General features: G+C 39.3%; 5 non-coding genes across 5 annotated transcripts; all 5 read left to right on the top strand.

Annotated features, from left to right (window-relative positions):
* The first annotated feature begins 10635 nt into the window (after positions 1-10635).
* Positions 10636-10851, top strand: LOC124038801. The gene has a single exon (XR_006839402.1). It is a non-coding gene; the product is annotated as a small nucleolar RNA U3 (small nucleolar RNA).
* Positions 10852-11638: 787 nt separating this feature from the next.
* Positions 11639-11854, top strand: LOC124038800. The gene has a single exon (XR_006839401.1). It is a non-coding gene; the product is annotated as a small nucleolar RNA U3 (small nucleolar RNA).
* An 828-nt stretch (positions 11855-12682) lies between these two features.
* LOC124038799 lies at positions 12683-12898 on the top strand. Its single transcript, XR_006839400.1, has one exon. It is a non-coding gene; the product is annotated as a small nucleolar RNA U3 (small nucleolar RNA).
* Positions 12899-13721: 823 nt separating this feature from the next.
* On the top strand, positions 13722-13937 carry LOC124038892. The gene has a single exon (XR_006839493.1). It is a non-coding gene; the product is annotated as a small nucleolar RNA U3 (small nucleolar RNA).
* Positions 13938-14763: 826 nt separating this feature from the next.
* On the top strand, positions 14764-14979 carry LOC124038891. The gene has a single exon (XR_006839492.1). It is a non-coding gene; the product is annotated as a small nucleolar RNA U3 (small nucleolar RNA).
* The last annotated feature ends 457 nt before the right edge of the window (positions 14980-15436 follow it).

Below are 15436 nucleotides of genomic sequence, written 5' to 3'. Positions count from 1 at the left end.
GAGGCACACTGGTGACCTGATGCGTGGTGCCGGCACTGGAGGTACCGCGCTGGGGACACGCACCTCAGGGCCGAGGAGCAAGAACAGGACGAACTGGACTGTGGAGGCCCACTGGAGTCCTGGTGCATGGGACCGGTACAAGTGGCACCGGGCTGATGACACGCACCTCAGGGAGAGTGCGGGGACGATGCACAGGACGCTCTGGACTGTGGAGGCGCACTGGAGGCCTGGTACGTGGGACCGATACAGGTGGCACCGGGCTGATGACACTCACCTCAGGGCGAGTGCAGGGAGCAGGCATATGACACACTGGGTTTCGAAGGTACACTGGAGACCTGGTGTGTATAGCCGGCATCAATTTTTCCGGAACTTTAACACTCATTTCAGGACGAGTACGGAGTGCTGACTCAGGTGGTACCAAACTGACAACGCGTTCCTTTATTCCACGGCGATACTCCCCAGCCTGCATCCAGGGTCCTGCTCCATCCAGAATCTCCTCCCAGGTCCATTCCTCCTGAACACGCTGCTTGGTCCGTTGATGGTGGTATCTTCTGTCACGTTCGTCATAAAGAACGGACCAATGCGCAGCTTGGTATGCGTACATCCTTATTTATTTAAAGAATGAACACTGACCAAACTAACAAAACGTGAACCTATACTAACGAGTGCTGACAGGCAACTACACATAGACAAGATCCCACAAACACCAAAGCCCAAGTTGGCTAATAATAAAGATTAGGCCTAGTTATAGTATTAATGTACAGTATATATATATTTTATATCTATTAGATTAAACAGTAACACATAGACATAAATCGGCACTTAACAATTTTGATTACTGTTTTGATTACAGTTAATAACAATTTTTTCAGCATATTAACCATAAGGCAGTGCAATCTACACCATATTTAAAGTATTATATTGTGCATTCTACAGTGTTTTACTGTTGAAATACAGAGTCTTACAGTGTAGGCTTAACACACAACAAAATCAAAGGTGTACCTTTAATTCAGAAAGTGTCCCACTGAACTGGTGTTGAAATAACACTTTTGAACGTGTTAAAGATTTGACTATGTTGCAGTGTTTCCCATTTAACTCTGGAAAAAGCCAAGAACTTGAGAGGAACGTATACACTACATGACCAAAAGTAGGTGGACACCTGCTCGTCGAACATGGAGGCATTGTCATGCTGAAACAGGAAAGGCCTTCCCCAAACTGTTGCCACAAAGTTGGAAGCACAGAATCGTCTGGAGTGCCATTGTATGCTGTAGCGTTCCTCCACTGGAAATAAAGGGCCAAGCCCGAACAATGGAAAACAGTCCCTGGCCATTATTTCTCCTCCACCAAACTTTACAGTTGGCACTGTGCATTCGGGCAGTTTGGAACTCTGTAGTGAGTGTTGCAACCGAGGACAGACAATTTTTAAACGCTATGCGCTTCAGCGGTACCGTTCTGTGAACTACCACTTTGTGGCTTAGCCATTGTTGCTCTTAGACATTTCCATTTCACAATAATAGCACTTACAGTTGACCGGGGCAGCACTAGAAGGGCAGAAATTTGACAAATTGACTTGTTGGAAAGGTGGTATCCTATGACGGTGCCATGTTGAAAGTCACTGAGCTCTTCATTAAGGCCATTCTACTGCCAATGTTTGACTAATATGTCAGCAACTGGCGTGGCTGAAATAGCCGAATCCACTAATTTAAATGGGTGTTCACCTACATTTGCGTATATAGTGTATCTTCCTCAATGAGGACGATACTGAAGCTATACACAAGAAGAGCAAAGAACTTATCCCAGCCATGAAAGCAGCCAGAGCGCGTGAGGACATCTGCTATGACAGGCTCATTGACCATCCTCCCTCCCAATAGCCTTGAAGGGATGAGAGAGCCAAGCCTATGGGTTTGTAGCTTCAACCATGCATCACACACACACCAGTTGATTAATGGACTGCTGAATGTACATTTTTTCTTGCTTTATTTGCTCTTTTCCATATTATGTCCATCTCTGATAAGCTACACAAAAAGAGTTGAAAATAGTCCATATTAATATGTAGCCTTAGGAATAAGGTTAATGAAATCAATAACTTGCTAAGATCGAATAACATTAATGTATTAGCCATTTCTGAGTCTTACTTAGACAATTCATTTGATGATACAGCAGTAGCAATACAAGGATATAACATCTATAGAAGAGACAGGAATGCTTATGGGGGAGGTGTTGTTGTGTATATTCAGACCTAGAGTGGCTTGCGAAAGTATTCACCCCCTTTGGAATTTTTCCTATTTTGTTGCCTTACAACCTGGAATTAATATTGCTTTTTGGGGGGTTTGTATCATTTGATTTACACATTTGATTTAAATGCCTACTACTTTGAAGATGCAAACTATGTTTTATTGTGAAACTAACAAAATTGAAAACTTGAGCGTGCATTCACCCTGCCAAAGTAAATACTTTGTCGAGACACTTTTTGCAGCAATTACAGCTGCAAGTCTCTTGGGGTATGTCTCTATAAGCTAGGCACATCTAGCCACTGGGATTTTTGCCCATTCTTCAAGGCAAAACTGATCCAGCTCCTGGATGGGTTCCACTGGTGTACAGCAATCTTTAAGTCATACCACAGATTCTCAATTGGATTGAGGTCTGGGCTTTGACTAGGCCATTCCAAGGCATTTAAATGTTTCTCCTTAAACCACTCGAGTGTTACTTTAGCAGTATGCTTAGGGTCATTGTCCTGCTGAAAGGTGAACCTCCGTCCCGGTCTCAAATCTCTGGAAGACTGAAACAGGTTTCCCTCAAAGATTTCCCTGTATTTAGTGCTATCCATCGTTCCTTCAATTCTGACCAATTTCCCAGTCCCTCCCTATGAAAAACATCCCCACAGCATGACGCTACCACCACCATGCTTCACTATGGGGATGGTGTTCTTGGGGTGATGGGAGGTGTTGGGTTTGGGCCAGGCAAAGCATTTTCTTTGATGGCCATAAAGCTAAACACATTTAGTCTCATCTCAACACCTAGTGTAAAACACAACACTTGATTTAGAGTAAACTGGACTCACTTTCTTAGTGCTGATGCTGTTACACTTTCTCAGTGTAAGAAATTAACACATCTAGTGTTACAGTAACTCATTTTGGGGTGTTGTTTTAACACTGTATGGTATAAAGCCTAATATACAGATATTTCCTGGGATGCCTTGCCTTTTCGAGTAAAACCTAGAGTTACCACCCAAGACTGTATTTGTTAGTGACAGAGACATGGTTGTTGAATTAAATCTCATTTGAGTCCGTGGCCTTCACCAAGTGAGTTTTTAGTCAAATCTAAAGTCATTAGGACAATACGTATATAATAAGGACTTACTTTGATGGCTTCGTTTTACCTGAACCACAGTGATGTTAGAGAAACTCTTTATTTACAGGCCACATCAGGCCTGCAAGTCACATTATGCTGGCATGCAAAGTGATATTTAATTCCTATAGTAATCCAGACGGAGTTAGGATATCCTACAGTTGTAACAAAAAAACAGAAGTGTTTTGGCCATCCAGGACCAGAATTGGTCCTGTTATAGGGGTCACTATTTGAATAAGCCTCATGATGTGCTTAACATTTTTAAGTGTAGCCAAAGTTGAGTGTGAGCGTGTGATGTGTCAGTTTTACTCAATGGAGAGTAAAAATGTTCCCATCAAAACCACACCCATCATTATCACATTCCCAGCATGCTCTACAGCAGTGGTTCCCAAACGTTTTATAGTCCCGTACCCCTTCAAACATTCAACCTCTAGCTGCGTACCCTCTCTAGCACCAGGGACAGTGCACTCTCAAATATTGTTTTTTGCCATCATTGTAAGCCTGCCACACACACACTATAAGATACATTTATTAAACATAGGAATGAATGTGAGTTTTTTTGTAACAACCCAGCTCGTGGTGAGAGACAAAGAGCTCTTATAGGACCAGGGCACGAATAATGATCAATCATTTTGCTCTTTATTTAGCCATCTTACATATAAAACCTTATTTCTTCATCGAAAATTGTGAATAACTCACCACAGGTTAATGAGAAGGTGGTGCTAGAAAGAATGCACATAACTCTGCAATGTTGTATTGGAGAGTCTCAGTCTTAATTCATTTTCCACACACAGTTTGTGCCTGTATTTTGTTTCCATGCTAGTGAGGGCTGAGAATCCACTCTCACATAGGTACGTGGTTGCAAAGGACACCAGTGTCTTAACAGCACGGTTTGCCAAGGCAGGATACTCTGAGCACAGCCCAATCTAGGAATCTGGCAGTGGCTTCTGATTAAATTCAATTTTCACAGAACCGCTCTCTTGTTCAGATATCGGTAAGTGGACTGGAGGCAGGGCATGAAAGGGATCACGTTGTCCGTAAACTTGAGTTCATTGCACACAAAAAATCATACAATGATGGAAAGACCTGTGTGTTGCAACTTCTTAACCTGTTATGGCTGCAATCCCGATATCGGGATTGATATGACAACTACCAGTGAAAATAGAGGGCGCCAAATTCAAACCACAGAAATCTCAATTACAATTTCTAAAACATACATGTGTCTTATATAATTTTAAAGCTATTCTCGTTGTTAATCCCACCAAAGTGTCCGATTTCAAATAGGCTTTTCAGCGAAAGCACTACAAACGATTATGTTAGGTCTCCACCAAACCACAATAAGCACAGCCATTGTCCAGCAAAATATAGCATTCACAAAAAACTGAAATAAAGATAAAAATGAATCACTAACCTTGAATTATCTTCATCAGATGACACTCATAGGACTTCATGTTACACAATACATGCATGTTTTGTTTGATAAAGTTCATATTTATATAAAAAAAATCTGACTTTACATTGGCGCTTTAGATTCACTAGTTCCAAAAACATCAAGTGATTTTGCATAGCCAAATAGTTTCAACAGAAATACTGTTAAATAAATAAATGTAGATGATAATACAAGTTATACACATGGAATTATAGATATACCTCTCCTTAATGCAACTGCTGTGTCAGATTTCCAAAAAGGTTTACGGAAAAAGCAACCCATGCAATAATCTGAGATGGCGCTCAGAACAGTAGCCAAATTAGCCTCCATGTTGGAGTCAACAGAAACCAGAAAATACATGATAAATGTTTCCTTACCTTTGATGAACTTCATCAGAATGCAGTCCTAGAAATCCCAGGTCCACAATAAATGCTTGATTTGTTCGAAAATGTCTGTTATTTATGTCCAATTAGCTACTTTGGTTAGCGCATTTGGTAAACAATTCCAAAGTCACAAAGCGCGTCCACTATAACATGACGAAATGTCCAAAAGTTCCGTAACAGTCAGTAGAAACATGTCAAACGATGTACTGAATCAATCTTTAGAATGTTGTTTACATATATCTTGAATAACGTTCCAACCGGAGAATTAGAATGACTTCAGATGAGCGATGGAACGCAGGTCCTTCCATCTGTGAACGCGCCTTGTGAAAGCATGGTCCACTCATGGCTGTGGTGACTATTTCCTGTGTCAATCGACCCCCCTTCACATTACAGTCATCAGACAAAGTTCTATTGACTGCTGACATCTAGTGGATGACGTAGGAAGTGAAAACTCATCCATATCTCGCTGTAATTTCAATGAGACCTTGGTTGAAAATCTGGCACCTCCAGAAAAAAAACAGGAAGTGGAATTTCTCAGGTTTTTGCCTGCTATACGAGTTATGTTATACTCACAGACATAATTCAAACAGTTTTAGAAACTTCAGAGTGTTTTCTATCCAATAATAAAAATAATATGGAGAAACTGCTTGCACTCCACTATGTCTTCCTGATATGGCTTTTGCACCATCAGTACTGATACCAACATGAACAGCAGCTACGTTTAGCTACATACGGACCGTTAGTGGAGTTCCCGCGAGAGAATAACGTTAATGTGATTGGATGTTACTTATTTGACTTTAATCTTATTTTTGCACTGAAACAAGGCTACTCAGTAAAGATAAAAACCTCACCCAAATGTATAGCCCCGATGTGAAGATTTTTATATATATATATATATTTTAAAAAATGTGAATCACATTTTTATTTGGCGTACCCCTGACGACATTGAGTGTACCCGTACCCTAGTTTGGGAATACCTGCTCTATTGCATTTAAACAAATTATTGTTACTCTAAAAGTTTATGGAATTGTGTTAAGGTGGTCGTACCGTGGATCATTTAGATATTTGATTTGGAATTTTAGGACCCCTTTAGATAACCCCCCCACACACACATTTTTTTTACAAAGTTATTTGATAAAATATAAAAGTTGGTCTGTATTACTATAGCCCATAGAAACACATTGTGTAACACATTAATAAAAAGCAAAAAAACTGTTAAAAAAATAATTTACATTTACATTTAAGTCATTTAGCAGACGCTCTTATCCAGAGCGACTTACTTAAGAAATAAGGTTTTGAAGTGTCTGTCCTATGTTTAGGAGACAAAAGAAGGCTCAGCTAATATTTTTGTTTTTTTGGACACATATTTATTAACCTCTTATTTTTGTTTGCACAGAACTACCTCCACACTTCCATTTGCTTGTATTGGTTACCTTCAGACGAGTCTTGTGACACTTGTGGGGGTCGTAAAGCAAAATGGAGAACACCATTGTTTTCACGAGAGTCATAATAGTTTGTAGCTCAAATGGTCTGGACTCTACAGACAGAAGTTGGCACATCAGCGTTACTGACTTTAGAAGAGTCCCGTAATACTTGTGCAAAACGTAAACCGCTCGGACACTACAGATGTTTTTGTGAGAAGACGGATTTTCGGGATGTCTCATGGTCTGACAAACACACTGTAAATCAACTACTTTCCACCATACATGGGGAAGGCTCACATAGATGGATGTGGTCGATTGAGATGCAGCCCATGCAAAAACAACGGATATCTCTAGTTTAAACTGACAGATTTTGATGGGGTTTAAAAAAAAAATTATATGCGTCAATCAACACTAGGCAACACTGGCCAATTTTCTGTGTAGTTATGTAATCTGAAGTTATGGGCCAGTGTCGTACCACTTTTCATAGGTTTCGGTGTACACAAAATGTAATTTGCGTGCAGGGGGACAGATATACAGAGATGTACAAGGTTAATATGTAGAAAATAAATGACTATTAACTAAACTAAAGGTTTAGAGGTTCTGTTTTGACTCAGGCTTGCCTCAAAAGTTTTCAATTACAGTGTTTGTACTCTTGTGCAACTTTGCACATATGCTTTACTTTAAGAACACATTTTAGGCACGGCCGGGTTGAGGGGTGGTGTCTGAATTAGATAGGGTTTGTGGGGGGGTAGAAGTGATAAATAGCAAAAGGCATGTGGCATGTTGAATACCATGCTGCAGTTCAGAGGGTTGACAGCATCACAGTGAGCACCATTTATAAGAGACAGAGCTTAAAGACGTTGTTTACAATAATGGGTCATTCAATTACTAATGTTGCTCAGTTCGCTATTATGTTCTGCCAAGTTCATCATTTTTAAATGTCCCGCCAGAATTATCTCAATTTGGGGTTTATGCTTTTGTAAAAAAATATATATAAACACCACCATAGTGCACAAACATGAAATTTAAAACATGCGTGCCTCACCACTTGATAGCAATAAACATTTTGATAAAAAGCTAAATAAACATTCCTGTTGCACCTGTGACTTTGTTTTGTGTAATTGAGAACAAATAAATGTAGCATGCTAAAAGTCCATGTAATATATAAAAAAAGACATATTAATAAGATAGTTCACCCAAAAATTACTAAATGACAGTGGCTACATTTACATGAACACAATAATACGAAGATTTGTTATAATAGTTGTATAAAACATTTACATACTTTGCAAGAAGAACAATGTTCCTAATAATCAGAACGTACAGAACGTTTGGTCCTGCGTTATTTGAAGTGCATCTTATGAAGGCTTTATAAAGCTTCAAAAGCACTGCATAAAAGGATCACAAATCATCTATAACCGTATTTCATGCACTATAAAAAATTAATAGATGTGAAAAAAATCTATTGATGGTTATGTCATACACATGAATCTGTATAAAGCATGATATAGGGTTATAGACTATTTGTGAATTGAAGCCTTCAGAAGATGCACTTATATTAAAGCAGGACAGAAAGTTCATACCGCAAAGCACCACTGGACATCAGATAGACAGTTACTAACCTCCATTTCGACTTCAAATACAACCCCTGTCAGTGATGTGTATTTATGGATGCCAAGGGAAGCCAGGCTTCCCCCAAAAGTGTACCAATCATTTTTTGGTTTAACATAAAACAATTTAACTTTGTCTCTGTGTTTCATAATTTTCCTTAAATTCACAAGAGGCTGAATGTACAGTTGAAGTCTGAAGTTTACATACACTTAGGTTGGAGTCATTAAAACTCGTATTTCAACCACTCCACAAATGTCTTGTTAACAAACTATAGTTTTAGCAAGTCAGTTAGAACTTCTACCTTGTGCATGACACAAGTCATTTTTACAACAATTGTTTACAGACAGATTATTTCACTTATAATTCACTGTATCACAATTCCAGCGGGTCAGACGTTGACATAAACTAAGTTGACTGTGCCCTTACACAGCTTGGAAATTCCATAATATTATGTAATGGCTTTAGAAGCTTCTGATAGGCTAATTGACATCATTTGAGTCAATAGGAGGTGTACCTGTGGATGTATTTCAAGGCCTACCTTCAAACTCAGTGATTCTTTGCCTGACGTTATGGGAAAAGGAAATCAGCCAAGACCTCAGAAAGAAATTGTAGACATCCACAAGTGGAGTGGCAGGGTAGCATAGTGGTTAGAGCGTTGGATTAGTAACCAAAATGGTTGCAAGTTCAAATCCCCAAGCTGACAAGGCACAAATCTGTCGTTCTCCCCCTGAACATGCTGTTAACCCACTGTTCCTAGGCCGTCATTCAAAATAAGAATTTGATCTTAACTGACTTGTCTCATTAGATAAAGGAAAAATAAAAGTCTAACTCTTGGTACCACTGGATGCGAAAGACAAAGACAAATCTGATGGTACAACCCATAGTGTACAAACAATTGAACGCAAGTGTAAACAACATGTGACTATACTGCTCTGGAAGGAGACACTTTCTGTCTTATAAAGGTGATTGTACTTTGATGTGTAAATAAATCCTAGAACAACAGCAAAGGACCTTGTGAAGATGCTGGAGGGAACAGATACAAAAGTATCTATATCCACAGTAAAACGAGTCTTATATCGACATAACCTGAAAGGCTGCTCAGCAAGGAAGAAGCCACTGCTCAAAAACCACCATAAAAAAGCAACACTACTGTTAGCAACTGCACACGGGGACAAAGATCATACTTCCTGGAGAAATGTCCTCCGTTCTGATGAAACAACAATAGAACTCTTTGGCCATAATGACGATCATTATGTTTGGAGGAAAAAGGGGGAGGCAGAAGAACACCATTCCAACCGTGAAGCAAGGGGGTGGCAGCGTCAAGAAAAATTATGTGGATGTATTGAAGCAACATCTCAAGACATCAGTCAGAAAGTTAAAGCTTGGTCGCAAATGGGTCTTCCAAATGGACAATGACCCCAAGCATACTTCCAAAGTTGTGGCAAAATGGCTTAAGGACAACAAAGTCAAGGTATTGGATTGGCCATCACAAAACCCTGACCTCAATTCTATAGAACATTAGTGGGCAGAACTAAAAAAGCATGTGTGAGCAAGGAGGCCTACAAACCTGACTCAGTTACACCAGCTCTGTCAGGAATGGGCCCAAATTCACCCAACTTATTGTGGGAAGCTTGTGGAAGGCTACCCGAATCGTTTTACCCAAGTTAAACAATTTAAAGTCAATGCTACCAAATACTAATTCAGTGTATGACAACTTCTGACAGGGATTTTTACTAGAATTAAACGTTAGGAATTGTGAAAGACTGAGTTTAAATGTATTTGGTGTATGTAGACATCCGTCTTCAGCCGTATCTCACTGGAGAAAACAAACACACACGCACGCACGCACGCACTCACACACACACACACACACACACACACACACACACACACACACACACACACACACACACACACACACACACACACACACACACACACACACACACACACACACACACACACACACACACACACACACACACACACACACACACACACACACACACACACACACACATTTACATTTACAGTCACACACTCTTATCCAGAGCCACTTACAAACACACACATTCACACACATGACACCAGTGGAACAGATATCAAATCCATAATATTTCGATAGGACAAAATAGTTTTTGGTATCTATTAGTGATCACTGTATTATCTATAGCTGAAACACACAATGTTTAAACGGGGGTAGACTTCAACAAAAATAACCAGATTTGAAATATGGATGGCTGTCCACCAACATTAGGTCATATTTTACCTGTTGGCAACCAGCATCGTTGACCATATTTCTCATTTGCGGAATCTAGCAATTCTCCATAATTAACATAATTTGATTGCAACAACTGTTGATTCTGAGAATGCAACACAAACCGGTGGTGCAAATGCTCTTTTCAAGATGCTCCACCTTGATCACAACAACTTATACAGCAAGACTATACTTTCAGGGATCATTTCTATAGTGCTGTACTTGAGACATGTGTGTCTAAAGTGGTAGATCTCGCTATCCATGATGACGATTCAAGATATTCCCTTTCAGAGCATGAATCTGGTGGCTAGAAATGACTTTGCTCATTTTTCTTCCACCTTTGATGACTGTTCCTTGTTCTTCAATGAACATGGATGAAGGGAATATGTTCTGAGTGGGTGTTAACCATGTACAATAAAAACTACTGAAATGTCTTCCAAATCCTTATCGTTAGTAAAATAAAACCTATTGAATCACTCCTGAAACCCCAGCAATACTCTTTTCAGTTTTCTGGCTTTTGTTGATCTCCATGTCCTGCCCTTATGTTTTGCTTCAAAATGAGGTGTTTTAACATTTTCCATTCAGGACAACCTTTGACCTTCATACATAGAATAACCTTGTACATTCTAACAACTTTTATGTAGCTTGTGAGGGTCATAGAGCAAAACATGTTACATGTGCATGTTCGATAGAGTCTCAGCTTTTCAGAGATAGCTTTTAGTAGTTTGTATTCCAAACCATTCTGACTTTACAGATGTTTTTGTAAATAAAAGACCCGGGCCTGGGCACCTTCGGAATCTGTCTTTGTCTCACAAACACAGTTCTATCTCAGCCCCTGTTAATCACACAGACTAACTCTTGGTACCACTGGATGCGGAAGACAAAGACGAATCTGATGGTATAACCCCTACGTCTATAGCTGAAACACACAATGTTTAAACGGGGGTAGACTTCAACAAAAATAACCGGATTTGAAATATGGATGGCTGTCCACCAACATTAGGTCATATTTTACCTGTTGGCAACCAGCATCGTTGACCATATTTCTCATTTGCGGAATCTAGCAATTCTCCATAATTAACATAATTTGATTGCAACAACTGTTGATTCTGAGAATGCAACACAAACCGGTGGTGCAAATGCTCTTTTCAAGATGCTCCACCTTGATCACAACAACTTATACAGCAAGACTATACTTTCAGGGATCATTTCTATAGTGCTGTACTTGAGAAATGTGTGTCTAAAGTGGTAGATCTCGCTATCCATGATGACGATTCAAGATATTCCCTTTCAGAGCATGAATCTGGTGGCTTGAAATGACTTTGCTCATTTTTCTTCCACCTTTGATGACTGTTCCTTGTTCTTCAATGAACATGGATGAAGGGAATATGTTCTGAGTGGGTGTTAACCATGTACAATAAAAACTACTGAAATGTCTTCCAAATCCTTATCGTTAGTCAAATAAAACCTATTGAATCACTCCTGAAACCCCAGCAATACTCTTTTCAGTTTTCTGGCTTTTGTTGATCTCCATGTCCTTCCCTTATATTTTGCTTCAAAATGAGGTGTTTTAACATTTTCCATTCAGGACAACCTTTGACCTTCATACATAGAATAACCTTGTACTTTCTAACAACTTTTATGTAGCTTGTGAGGGTCATAGAGCAAAACATGTTACATGTGCATGTTCGATAGAGTCTCAGATTTTCAGAGATAGCTTTCAGTAGTTTGTATTCCAAACCATTCTGACTTTACAGATGTTTTTGTAAAAAAAAAGACCCGGGCCTGGGCACCTTCGGAATCTGTCTTTGTCTCACAAACACAGTTCTATCTCAGCCCCTGTTAATCACACAGACTAACTCTTGGTACCACTGGATGCGGAAGACAAAGACGAATCTGATGGTATAACCCATACGTCTATAGCTGAAACACACAATGTTTAAACGGGGGTAGACTTCAACAAAAAAACGGATTTGAAATATTACATTTACATTTACATTTAAGTCATTTAGCAGACGCTCTATGGATGGCTGTCCACCAACATTAGGTCATATTTTACCTGTTGGCAACCAGCATCGTTGACCATATTTCTCATTTGCGGAATCTAGCAATTCTCCATAATTAACATAATTTGATTGCAACAACTGTTGATTCTGAGAATGCAACACAAACCGGTGGTGCAAATGCTCTTTTCAAGATGCTCCACCTTGATCACAACAACTTATACAGCAAGACTATACTTTCAGGGATCATTTCTATAGTGCTGTACTTGAGAAATGTGTGTCTAAAGTGGTAGATCTCGCTATCCATGATGACGATTCAAGATATTCCCTTTCAGAGCATGAATCTGGTGGCTTGAAATGACTTTGCTCATTTTTCTTCCACCTTTGATGACTGTTCCTTGTTCTTCAATGAACATGGATGAAGGGAATATGTTCTGAGTGGGTGTTAACCATGTACAATAAAAACTACTGAAATGTCTTCCAAATCCTTATCGTTAGTAAAATAAAACCTATTGAATCACTCCTGAAACCCCAGCAATAATCTTTTCAGTTTTCTGGCTTTTGTTGATCTCCATGTCCTTCCCTTATGTTTTGCTTCAAAATGAGGTGTTTTAACATTTTCCATTCAGGACAACCTTTGACCTTCATACATAGAATAACCTTGTACTTTCTAACAACTTTTATGTAGCTTGTGAGGGTCATAGAGCAAAACATGTTACATGTGCATGTTCGATAGAGTCTCAGCTTTTCAGAGATAGCTTTTAGAGTTTTATTCCAAACCATTCTGACTCTACAGATGTTTTTGTAAAAAAGACCCGGGCCTGGGCACCTTCGGAATCTGTCTTTGTCTCACAAACACAGTTCTATCTCAGCCCCTGTTAATCACACAGACTAACTCTTGGTACCACTGGATGCGGAAGACAAAGACGAATCTGATGGTATAACCCATACGTCTATAGCTGAAACACACAATGTTTAAACGGGGTAGACTTCAACAAAAAAACCGGATTTGAAATATGACATTTACATTTACATTTAAGTCATTTAGCAGACGCTCTATGGATGGCTGTCCACCAACATTAGGTCATATTTTACCTGTTGGCAACCAGCATCGTTGACCATATTTCTCATTTGCGGAATCTAGCAATTCTCCATAATTAACATAATTTGATTGCAACAACTGTTGATTCTGAGAATGCAACACAAACCGGTGGTGCAAATGCTCTTTTCAAGATGCTCCACCTTGATCACAACAACTTATACAGCAAGACTATACTTTCAGGGATCATTTCTATAGTGCTGTACTTGAGAAATGTGTGTCTAAAGTGGTAGATCTCGCTATCCATGATGATGATTCAAGATATTCCCTTTCAGAGCATGAATCTGGTGGCTAGAAATGACTTTGCTCATTTTTCTTCCACCTTTGATGACTGTTCCTTGTTCTTCAATGAACATGGATGAAGGGAATATGTTCTGAGTGGGTGTTAACCATGTACAATAAAAACTACTGAAATGTCTTCCAAATCCTTATCGTTAGTAAAATAAAACCTCTTGAATCACTCCTGAAACCCCAGCAATAATCTTTTCAGTTTTCTGGCTTTTGTTGATCTCCATGTCCTGCCCTTATGTTTTGCTTCAAAATGAGGTGTTTTAACATTTTCCATTCAGGACAACCTTTGACCTTCATACGTAGAATAACCTTGTACTTTCTAACAACTTTTATGTAGCTTGTGAGGGTCATAGAGCAAAACATGTTACATGTGCATGTTCGATAGAGTCTCAGCTTTTCAGAGATAGCTTTTAGTAGTTTGTATTCCAAACCATTCAGACTCTACAGATGTTTTTGAAAAAAAGACCCGGGCCTGGGCACCTTCGGAATCTGTCTTTGTCTCACAAACACAGTTCTATCTCAGCCCCTGTTAATCACACAGACTAACTCTTGGTACCACTGGATGCGGAAGACAAAGACGAATCTGATGGTATAACCCATACGTCTATAGCTGAAACACACAATGTTTAAACGGGGGTAGACTTCAAGAAAAAAAACGGATTTGAAATATTACATTTACATTTACATTTAAGTCATTTAGCAGACGCTCTATGGATGGCTGTCCACCAACATTAGGTCATATTTTACCTGTTGGCAACCAGCATCGTTGACCATATTTCTCATTTGCGGAATCTAGCAATTCTCCATAATTAACATAATTTGATTGCAACAACTGTTGATTCTGAGAATGCAACACAAACCGGTGGTGCAAATGCTCTTTTCAAGATGCTCCACCTTGATCACAACAACTTATACAGCAAGACTATACTTTCAGGGATCATTTCTATAGTGCTGTACTTGAGAAATGTGTGTCTAAAGTGGTAGATCTCGCTATCCATGATGATGATTCAAGATATTCCCTTTCAGAGCATGAATCTGGTGGCTAGAAATGACTTTGCTCATTTTTCTTCCACCTTTGATGACTGTTCCTTGTTCTTCAATGAACATGGATGAAGGGAATATGTTCTGAGTGGGTGTTAACCATGTACAATAAAAACTACTGAAATGTCTTCCAAATCCTTATCGTTAGTAAAATAAAACCTCTTGAATCACTCCTGAAACCCCAGCAATACTCTTTTCAGTTTTCTGGCTTTTGTTGATCTCCATGTCCTTCCCTTATATTTTGCTTCAAAATGAGGTGTTTTAACATTTTCCATTCAGGACAACCTTTGACCTTCATACGTAGAAGAACCTTGTACTTTCTAACAACTTTTATGTAGCATGTGAGTGTTATAGAGCAAAACATGTTACATGTGCATGTTCGATAGAGTCTCAGCTTTTCAGAGATAGCTTTTAGTAGTTTGTATTCCAAACCATTCTGACTCTACAGATGTTTTTGTAAAAAAAAGACCCGGGCCTGGGCACCTTCGGAATCTGTCTTTGTCTCACAAACACAGTTCTATCTCAGCCCCTGTTAATCACACAGACTAAC

This window comes from Oncorhynchus gorbuscha, linkage group LG06 (genome assembly GCF_021184085.1).
Source record: "Oncorhynchus gorbuscha isolate QuinsamMale2020 ecotype Even-year linkage group LG06, OgorEven_v1.0, whole genome shotgun sequence".
Taxonomy (NCBI): Eukaryota; Metazoa; Chordata; class Actinopteri; order Salmoniformes; family Salmonidae; genus Oncorhynchus; species Oncorhynchus gorbuscha.
Note: the sequence above shows the minus strand (reverse complement) of the source record. Positions and strands in the feature narration are given on the sequence as shown.